At 39.2% G+C, this 11508-nt stretch overlaps 1 pseudogene across 1 annotated transcript; it reads left to right on the forward strand.

Annotated features, from left to right (window-relative positions):
- The first annotated feature begins 10183 nt into the window (after nt 1–10183).
- On the forward strand, nt 10184–10790 carry LOC110288956 (annotated as a pseudogene). The gene has a single exon (XR_002377315.2). The product of XR_002377315.2 is annotated as a diphosphoinositol polyphosphate phosphohydrolase 2 pseudogene (transcript).
- The last annotated feature ends 718 nt before the right edge of the window (nt 10791–11508 follow it).

An 11508-nucleotide genomic window follows, 5' to 3' on the forward strand; every position in this document is an offset into this window, starting at 1 on the left:
GGAAGGGAAGGGAAGGGAAGGGAAGGGAAGGGAAGGGAAGGGAAGGGAAGGGAAGGGAAGGAAAAAGGAAAGGAAAGGAAAATACAAGTGTGAATCAATTGTTTTAAACAGTATGATAAAGTCTGCAGGAGGCTTATATTCTGTCTAATGTGGGGTCTATGGGAATTTGGGGTTAATATCTTGACAAATTAGAAAGGCCTAAATAGGCTATAACGTGTGTAATTTTGAGTATTGTGGTTGTTTTCTTGTTCCTCTGTGACAGAGGGCAAACTACAGGTTTTCCTGGTTACTGGCTGAAGGATATGATGATTTGGGGAAAAGGTTTTGTCTTTGTGTTTTTGAAAAAGGTGAATAAGGTATTTACACCTTCCAGAGTTACATGGATCAGATTTGATAGAGCAAGACCCTCTGAGAACTAAATTCCAGAGAATCAAACAGAAAGGTTATCTTGATGATACTAAAAGTTTGTTTTGAGATTTTATATATTACAGAATATATAGTCTTGGTGAATTTCATCATCATATATGCTGAACAGACCTGCCTGAACTCCTAATATCTGGGTTTTTCATCCGGATCCAGTTAGGACACAGACATCAAAGACAAATAAAATCATTGGTGTGGCCTTCTTAAGGCCAACTAACTCCCCCATTTCCCCACCCTTTCCCTCCCTTCAAAAATATCTCATCAGCATATTCAACTTGAAGAAGTTATGAAGAGTTGTCCTCTCAGTCCCCTAAGCTTTGGGGCTGGGGCTGTTTATTATAGGTTGTCTTTGATACTAAACATGTTGAAGTATAGGGCTTGCTTGGAAACAGTCTTTCTATTGCTGTTATTATACACAGATCTGAGATGTTTAAGCCTGTGAGTTAAGGGCCAAATAGGAAATTCATGGCACTGAGTTTATCATTAGGGTGTTTTCAGTTATTTCGATTAGAAATGGCTGAGAGTAGTTAACAGACAGCAGTCTAGATTACTTTACATAGTTGGTTTTCAAAAAGTCAGAAGTCTACAGAATGTGACATTTAATGATTATTAATTTACTTGTTGTTGAGACTAGTCTGATCCTGGCAGTTTTCCTGGTCTTGGATTCAAAGAAACAAATGAGCATCTTTGAGTTACTCCAGCTGTGGCAAAACAGCCACTAGGCAAAAATTGCTTCATTTCATCTACAGATATAATACTGTCCAAAGATATAAGACAATTACAGGTTAGGACAGCTTGATTCAGCTAAGAAAGAGTAGGCTATTCCTTATAATTCCTGTTTCTCCAAGTCTGTTAGATGACCCTGGCTAGTAGGCTTGAGACCAATGCTCTAATGTGTTGAAGTAAGGAACTGTCCAAGTGACCAGAAGTCTCTAAAAATTAGCTATGTTTTGGAAGCTATGTTATGCTTTCTATATATTTTCAATTAATATCTGTCATTCTTGGATTTCTGATGGGGTTGAAAAACTACGTAGTCTCCTAGCCTACCCAGGCTTTTTACTTTGAAAGAAGCAGTTTTGAGAGGATTGTTTTCAAATGGCATTCAATCTAAAGCCAAGACATAGCCAGGTGCAGAACTATAGTCTTTTAAATAAGGGTAGATGACAGAGATTCTATTTAATTAACAAAGATGATGGACTGGGTGTTCAGTCTTTTGTATTCTATGAATTACAAAATAACAATAGTTATATCAATTATATTTATATCTGAGGTAAAATAGCCTTTTAATTGGACAGAAAGTGGGAAATGTTGTGGATATCTCTGGGGCTATTTATATTTGAAAATAATTCCATTTTCCTGTGAGTAGCTGCAAACAAGGAATGATTCAGCACTCAGGTGATTTCCTGTAAACCAGCTTCCCACCTTAATTTGTAAAATAAAGGAGAGCTGATGATTGGGCAGAAACTGGAAATATGTAGAGGAAAGTGGGGAGAAAGAAGGAGAAAATGGAAGAGGGAGAGGACATAGAGGAAAAGGAAGAAGAAGAAAAGCAGAGCAGAAGCACATTGCCTGGAGAAACTGCAAGTTCTATGGAGTCTCATAGATGTAGAAGACAGTAGTGTAGCAATAGATCTGCCCAATCTAGGTGCACAGCATGTATTCATATTAACTGAGTTCTGTTTTCATTGCCAGGACATATTTGGGTTGGAGATTTCCCACAACATGGTCATCTAATTAGAAGCTGAAAGGCATTTGACAAAATTCAACAGTTCTTTGTGTTAAAAGTATTGAAGAGATCAGAATTTCTAGACCCCTACCTCAATATAGTAAAAGCAATATACAATAAACCATTAGCCAACATCAATTTAAATGGTCACATACTTTAAGAAATCCCACTAAATTAGGGGAAAAGACAAGGATGCAATCACTTCATATCTATTAAATGTACTTATTATTATTGTAGATAAAGCAATAAGACAACAATAGAAGATCAAGTGGACATAAATTTTAAAAGAAATGTGCATTGGTGTAGCTTATCCCAATATTCCCTGCTTTGGTCGAAGAACAGGGCCTTATCTTTAATATCTGTAAACTTTATACAATAAGAAAACTTATGAGAACTGTCAGAGTAAGAATTACTATTAGAATGTCCAGTTCCTTTGTATTTAACCACTTTCAACACAGCACTTCTACACTCTGTCCTATCTTTTTGAGTGCAAAGTTCTGTAGGTTTTTGTCTGAGGAGCCCAATGAAAACTTCATTTAAAGTTTACACTTAGAAAGCAAGTAAATGAAAGTTTAGATTGGTGGTTTGTAACTATGATTATATTTTCAGAAATTTGCTGATTAATGTATAATCTGGACTTATGAAGTCTATCATTAGTGTAGTTTCCAAACACATCAAAAACCTGAAAGCAACAAATTTCATCTAAATAAGCAATATTTGCAGACCAAAGGAGCTTCTGTGTTAAATAGAAAGACAGAGATATGCGGACTACTTGGACAGTCAACCAAAGTTTATCTATAGCAATGGGGACATCCATCTTTGGCAGCCAGATCCAGAAGTTCTGTTTGAGCTGACATTGACAAAGAAAGTTTGGAAGTATGTCCTACCTCGTCTAGGAGACTTCCAGCAACTGACTATCCAGTATCTTCCCTGTCAACAGTTTGGATTCTCTACTGTCACCAGTCAAGGTAAAGGGCACTTTATAGCCTAGTGGCCAGTTTTGTCACATTTATAGCAAATTCAAAATGAACACTAATTTTGTCCATAATCTTCTTTTGAGGAATTTTAGAGAGCTTCCTTAACTTGATGTATATCCCTATTCCAAAAATGGGACCTCATGCTGGGCAGTGGTGGCACATGCCTTTAATCCCAGCACATTGGAGGCAGAGGCAGGTGAATTTCTCAGTTTGAGGCCAGCCTGGTCTACAGAGTGAGTTCTAGGGCCATCAGGGCTACATGAAAAAACCCTGTCTCGAAAAACCAAAAACCAAACCACACCAAACCAAAACAACAACAAAAAAGGGACCTCATAAAATTGCAAAGCTTCTCTAAGGCAAAGGATATTGTCAATAACACAAAAAGGCAACCACCAGATTGGGAAAATGTCTTTACCAATCCTGAATTGGATAGGGAGATAATATCCAATATATATAAAGAACTCAATAAGTTGGACTCCAGAAAACCAAATAACTCTATAAAAAACTGGGGTACAGAGCTAAACAAATAAATCACAACTGAGGAATTCCAAATGGCTGAGAAGCACCTAAAAAATGTTCAACATCCTTAATCATTAGGGAAATGCAAATGTAAGCAACCCTGAGATTCAACCTCACATCAGTCAGAATGGCTAAGATCAAAAATTCATGTGAGAGCAGATGCTGGTGAGGATGTAGAAAAGAGGAACACTCCTCCATTACTGGTGGAATTGCAAGCTGGTACAACCACTCTGGAAATCAGTTTGGCATTTCAGAATGTTGGACATACTACTACTGGAGGATCCAGCAATACCACTCCTGGGCATATACCCAGAAGATGCTCTAACTTTTAATAAGGACACATGCTCCACTATGTTCATAGCAGCCNTATTTATAATAGCATGAAGCTGGAAAGAACCCAGATGCCCCTCAACAGAGGAATGGATACAGAAAATGTGTTACATTTACATGATGGATTACTACTCAACTATCAAAAACAATGAATTTATGAAATTCTTAGACAAATGGATTATCTGAAGGATATCATCCTAAGTGAGGTAACACAATCACAAAACAACTCATGTGATATTCACTCACTGATAAGTGGATATTAGCCCAGAAGCTCAGAATACCCAAGATACAATTTGCAAAACACTTAAAACTCAAGAAAAAGGAAGACCAAAGTGTGGACACTTTGATCATTCTTAGAAGGGGGAACTAAATCCCCATGGAAGAAGTTACAAAGACAAAGTTCAGAGCAGAGACTGAAGGAATGACCATCCAGAAACTGCCCCACCTGGGGATCGATTCCATAAATAACCACCAAACCCAGACAGTGTTACAGATGCCAACAAGAGCTTGCTGACATGAGCCTGATATAGCTGTCTCCTGAGAGGCTCTGCCAGTGCCTGACTAATACAGAAGTGAGTGCTCAGAATCCTCCATTAGAGGGAGTACAGGGTCCCCAATGAAAGGGCTAGAGAAAGTACTCAAGGAGCTGAAGGGGTTGGCAGTTCCATAGGAGGAATACCAATATGAACTAACCAGTAACCCCTGAGCTCCCTGGGACTAAACCACCAATCAAAGAAAACACATGGTGGGACTCATGGCTCTAGCTGCATTTGTAACAGAGGATGGCCTAGTCGGTTATCAATGGGAGGAGAGGCACTTGGTCCTGTATAGGTTCTATGCCCCAGTATAGGGGAATTCCAGGACGAGGAAGCAGGAGTGGGTGAGTTGGGGAGCAGAGGTGGGGAGGGAGAGAATAGGGTATTTTCGGAGGGAAACTAGGAAAGGGGATAACATTTGAAATGTAAATAAAGAAAATATCCAATAAAAAATAAATATCTCAAAAGTCCCTTTCTGAAGATCTCTGAAGTATATGAGAACTACCTGCCTACCTAAAGTCTATCTTATATATGTATTAAGTATAAGCAGGAAAACACATACAGCAGAAAATATTACGCTTATTCATGTAATTAAGTGCACCAATTCTGAGCATAACTACACTGGTTGTTCTGAAAACATTAAAGGATTTGATCATTTATAAAGTTACTGATTTCCAACAGGAATTTCTTAATTATAATTAACAGTTCAAAATAGGATCTTTTATATGTCTAAAAATGTAAAATGAGAATTTTAAAATAAAGCAACTTTATTACCAAAATAAAGGTTTAATCAGGGAAAGTACATAGGAGACAGGCCACTTAACTAACTGACCAGGAAAACAGGCACAATGAAGAAACCTAGAAATATTTCCATGGATTAAAGGGGAAAAGGTAATTCTAATTTGATAAAACTGCCTTCCAGGAAAGCATGGAGAAATCCTAGTAGCCAGTATTAACCTTCACATGGCAATAGGTAAAAGTCCTACATTAACGGAAGGGACATGTGTTCATTTTCCCAGAGATAAGGAGATTTACTCCCCCTTTAGCAAACAGGCACCTTCTTCAAACTTCTGATGGACTGGGGATTTTGTCTAAATCACTGACCTTGAGAAAGAAAATTCTTAGGGGAACCAACAAACATATGTTGTTACTTATCTAGATTTTTTAACATCTTGGTGGTGAGCATTTAGCAAATTCATAAGTAGTTAGACATATATCTTAAATTAATTATTATTAACATAATTATATCTTTATAACATTAAATTTTTAATCATCTTCCAAAGATCTTTACCAATCTAAGATATTCAAGACTTTTCATGATTTCTTATTAAAAAAGCAGATACAATATTCTGCCCTTCTTTCATTTTCCACCACTTATTTACACCCCCCAACCCCCGCAATTCATGCCATAACACTGGACAGAAGAGAAAGGAGAAAGAGGAGAGAGAGATAAAGAGATACCTGAATATATTTTTTATTTCATTCCTGACAATTAATGAACATACACTGAAAAGAGGAACCATCTACCCCACCTCTGATAGGAAAGAGATAATTGTTCTCTATAGAAATCTTCCTAGGCCATCTTTTGATACATATGCAGCTAGAGTCAAGAGCTCCGGGGTTGCACCTACAGGGTTGCAGATCTCTTTAGCTCCTTGGATACTTTCTCTAGCTCCTCCATTGGGGGCCCTGTGATCCATCCAATAGCTGACTGTGAGCATCCACTTATGTGTTTGCTAGGCCCTGGCCTAGTCTCACAATAGACAGCTATATCACTGGAAAGAGAGGCCCATTGGACACACAAATTTTATATGCCCCAGTACAGGGGAACGCCAGGACCAAAAAGTGGGAATGGGTGGGTAGGGGAGTGGGTGGGAGGGTATGGGGGACTTTTGGGATAGCATTAGAAATGTAATTGAGGAAAATACGTAATAAAAAAATATTAAAAAAAAAAAAGAAAGCTTCTTGGTGTCAGGCAGAAACAACATGTTTGGGGACCCTGTGAAATATTGTCCAAGTGTTGGGAAAGCTCACTCTTTCATTCACTATACAGGCTTTTTGGTACCATCTGTTACTAGGAAACTCCATGCCTACCTCATGCAGTGTGTGAGGCTGGAAAACCTAGGGCTAGCATCTTTGAAGCTGTCTTTGATGCAGTTTTTGAGGAAACACCGTTACCAAGCAAGGCTGGGGAAGAGATGTTGATCTTACCATTTTCAAGGTAAATCTTTCAGGGTGATATTAACTTTATTGGTGTCTGGTGGTTTTGCTCTGAAAATGTATAAACTTTTAAAATTAACACTGTAGGGACATTTTTGTATTAATGTAGTATGAAATATGTGTTGTGTACCAAGCAGTGAATGTTGGCCCTGTTCTATGCAGGATCATGTGAATGGCATCTCTTCATGTCAGTAAGGCACTTTGGATTGCATAAAAAAAACTGTAATAGTGGATCATATCCACAAATTTGCCTTGTGTATGGATGACATGTAAGGATTAATCAATAAAACAAAGGTTGCCAAAATCTTCATTAGCTACAATAGACACATTTCTTCTTCTCTTATCCCACTGATAGTTGCAGGGGTTTGGGAAAAATTTTTTGACAATTGTTACATGTATCGTTGCCACAAATATCATAGCCAGGAAGAGGTTTTATGTATTCGAAGGTTTTTCACCTCTCTTTCTTTTGAGCTGTTCCCATGTGAGATCAACTTTCATATCTTCATTTGCATTACTGTCTTCTGGGTCTCCTGCTTTGTACTTTCCATGTTAGGAGTTAAGATTTTTAAGTCTGACTTACTGACATTCACATTTTTTAAGTTAATACAGCATTATGTAAACCATCTCCAGGTGATCTCATCACTATCTTCTGTTTTACTGCTAACTTGTTCAAAATACAATTTCTTTTTTCACAATTGTTTGATCAGTAGGATTGTACAGAATACCCATAGTATATCTTATGTTATAACATGTAAATATTGTTTAACTTTCTGTACACATGAACCAGAGCATTATTAGCTTTAATGTGTAAAGGTATCTCCATGATAGTCATCAATATCTCTTGAGGATTTAAGTCCAATCAATATACCCTAGTAATAATAAACAGTTTGTAACTAATCTTGTGAAAACTATACTTTATGTTACTGAATTTCCTGAAGATATATCTTACACCCTAAATAGTTAATAGAATTTTGTCTTTGTATTTTTCTGAGACAATTTGCAATCTCCAAAAAGGCAAAGTTATTTTATTTCAGTTAGTAATTATTTTAAAGTATCTTTTTTAGGATTAGTCAATAGTATAACATCCATTTCATGATAAAGTATAGATTGGGAAAACTATATACTAGTTTTAACGTAGGTTTAAAAATTATTGAATAAGGCAAGGCAGTTTAAAATTCCTTATGCCAAAACTTTTCATTGATATCTTTTTGTGGGTTGTTTTATTGATGAATATGGGCTCAGTGAAGAGTAATTTTTCTTTATCTAGTTCTTTTAAGGGTATGATTAAAAAAAAGCAATCTTTTAACTTAATCAGTAAGATATACCATGATGTAGACAACAAAAATGTTAATGGTAATTGTCTTAGTCAGGGTTTCTATTCCTACACAAACATCATGGCCAAGAAGCAAGTTGGGGAGGAAAGGGTTTATTTTGCTTACACTTCCATACTGCTGTTCATCACCAAGGAAGTCAGGACTGGAACTCAAGCAGGTCAGGAAGCAGAAGCAGATGCAGAGGCCATGGAGGGATGTTCTTTACTGGCTTGCCTCCCGTGGCTTGCTCAGCCTGCTCTCTTAGAGAACCAAGACTACCAGCACAGAGATAGCACCACCCACAAGGGGACCTCCTCACTTGATCACTAATTGAGAAAATGCCTTATAGCTGGATCTCATGGAGGCACTTCCCCAACTGAAGCTCCTTTCTCTGTGATAACTCCAGCTGTGTCAAGTTGACACAAAACTAGCCAGTACAATAACACATGTTGCAAAGAACAAACAGACTAAATTAACATATTTATAGCTCTTAAGTCTGTTAAAATTCATAAATTTCTGAATTTTTAATGATAAATAGAGGAGACTTCTAAGAACAGTTAGACTCATCTATGTGTGCAGTTTCCTGCTCCTCTAGGCCCAGCACATCTGAGGCCTGAAACTTTTTCTTAGTTAAGGTTCATAGCTGTACATGACCATGTTTGTTAGTTAACCATGTGAATGACATAGCACAGTGAAACACTTCATACATTTGGAGTTGAAATATTCCATATCCTGCTGATGGACACTATTTAATTACTTTTTATAACCTTTTACAATCTTTACCAGGAACATGTCCTATCTTCTGGCTTTTTTTCATATAGTTGAAGAAACCTTTGTCTGTGCTTCCAACTGTTAAAATAGATTTCTTACACATAATTCTGTGGCTCTATCTGCCACATATAGCTTTCCTCTCAATATCTGTTCTTCTATTCCAAAACATTTAATACATTTTAGTCTCTGTTTTACCTGAGACAATGTCCCAATCCCCAGCAAAAGTATATATACTTTTTTAAGGTGGCCGGGTTGAATGCCAAGAGTCTGTTTAAATTATTATTATATCTGCCCTAATATTTAGTAGGCCTTTGTAGTGGCTATTCCTGGTTGTCAACTTGACTGTATTAGGAATGAACTAAAATCCAGAATTGGAAGGGTCACAAGTGACCATATTCTGGAGGCTGGGGGATAGAAGTTTCTGACCTGGATCTTGGTATGGAGATCTTGAAGACAGGGAGATCTCCGAGTTCAAGGTCATCTAGGGTTAAAGGCATGGTGGCACACACCTTTAATCTGGGCTACCCCTTCTGCTGGAGACCATATAAGAACATTGGAAGAAGGGAATCATGCTCTCGCTCCTTTGCCTGCTTGCTGTGTGGGACTGAGTAACTGCTAGATCCTTGGACTTCCATTCACTGTTACCACTGAACCATTGCTGGGAATTGGATTTTAGACTGTGTAAGTCATCAATAAATTCCTTTACTATATAGAGACTATCCATAAGTTATATGACTCTAGAGAACTCTAATACAGAAGTTGGTACTAGGAGTGGTTCTAGAGGAGCAGAAGTATAAGGATGAATCTTTTAAAATACTGGAATTGTCTTGTTGATTCACCAGCACTTTCAACTACTGAAACCTCTCCACATTCTTTCCCTCCTGAGAACTCAGAGAATTTTGAAGACCCATGGTTGAAACTATATTTCAAACTTAAAGAAGCTAATGCCCTTGATTTTCTTGATGAATTAGGTGATTCAGTGTATAAAGCATTCTACAAGATGGGGAAAAAAAAATCAGGAAATGATTTTACTGTCTGGTTGTTCTTAACATCTGGGGATAAAACAATGAATGAAAAAGAAGGAATTGTGTGATAAAATCGAAAGGCTCCAGACGACGTGGCACGAGCCACGACGGCGGTGGCGGCGGGTGCAAGCAAGGAGTGGCTGCGAGCGGCGGCGGGCTCCACGGAGAGCGGCGGGCGCCGGAGCAGAGGCGGCGCTTCCACCGCTGCGCCCGGACTGCAGTGACCCGCGTTCCGCCCCGTGTCCCGGCGGCCGCCCGGCCTCGCCGTCCGTGTCCGTGCCGCCGCCGCCGCCCGTCCCACCGACGTCCGAGCATCGCAACTTCCTTCGGCCCGACTCCCCGGCGGGGTGGCGGCGGCCGGTTCCCCACGGTGGCGGCCGGAGCAGCGGCTGCAGGAGCCCGGCTCTAGGATGAAGTTCAAGCCCAACCAGACGCGGACGTACGACCGCGAGGGCTTCAAGAAGAGGGCGGCCTGCCTGTGCTTCCGCAGCGAGCAGGAGGACGAGGTGCTGCTGGTGAGTAACAGTGGGTACCCAGACCAATGGATTATCCCAGGAGGAGGGATGGAGCCGTAGGAGGGGCCTGGCAGTGCTGCTGTGAGGGAAGTGTATGAAGAGGCTGGAGTCCAAGGAAAATTAGGCAGACTCCTGGGAATATTTGAGAATCAAGACCGGAAGCACAGAACATATGTTTATGTTCTGACCGTCACTGAAATATTGGAAGACTGGGAAGACTCCGTGAATATAGGAAGGAAGAGAGAGTGGTTCAAAGTACAAGATGCAATCAAGGTTCTTTAGTGTCATAAGCCTGTCCATGCAGAGTACCTGGAAAAACTAAAGCTGGGGTGCTCTCTGACCAATGGAAATTCCTCAGTCCCTTCCCTCCCAGATAACAACGCCTTGTTTGTGACTGCTGCACTGCCCTCTGGGGTGCCATCCAGTATAAGATAGAGGGTTGGGGTCCCTCCCCCATCATGTGATGCACATGTCACAAGGAGAGGCTCTTTCACTTTTCTTCTAACACATCTGACTGCTGCTGGCAAACTCTATTTGCTATGCAGGGATTTCAAATAATTTGCATGTATTTCATCTGCTTTCAAGTCTTTTAAAATAAATAACAAAATAGCAAAAATATTTTAAGATGCCAAAGCCATGTGGAATTTTTTTTAAAGCCTTCATTGTACCCCATTCCTTTGGTTTTCATTTTTATAACCTTTTTAACATTTTCACTTTTGTCCACTTAACATTCTGTGGTTTGTTTTGACAGATCAACTGGTTATTGGGTATATTTTTTGCCCTATTTTTTTTTCTTACAGTATCAAAATAGACACCAAATCTTTGTTGGGAATTAATGAAAAATTCTTGGTATTTAAAGAAATCTATCCACCCCAAAACTTAAAGAGAGTCGTATTCTCCCTTTGTAAACTGCCGATTTGGGCTGTGTTTGTATGGGCCAGTAGCCTTTGACAAAGCACTTCAGCTTCCTATTTCTGAGAATTTGTTCACAGGCAGAATTATGTCACAGTCCATGTACTAGGACCCCTTCCCCTCTGCCACAGTGATTTGATATGAAAAAGTGTGCCGTTTTTTGGGAAAACTGTCAGTACTTACATGTGGCTCGGCATAGCTCATCCTGAAACTGGTTATAGAAATCTATTTAGCATGCTCA

The sequence above is a fragment of the Mus caroli genome, unplaced genomic scaffold (genome assembly GCF_900094665.2).
Source record: "Mus caroli unplaced genomic scaffold, CAROLI_EIJ_v1.1 scaffold_2859_1, whole genome shotgun sequence".
Lineage (NCBI taxonomy): Eukaryota > Metazoa > Chordata > Mammalia > Rodentia > Muridae > Mus > Mus caroli.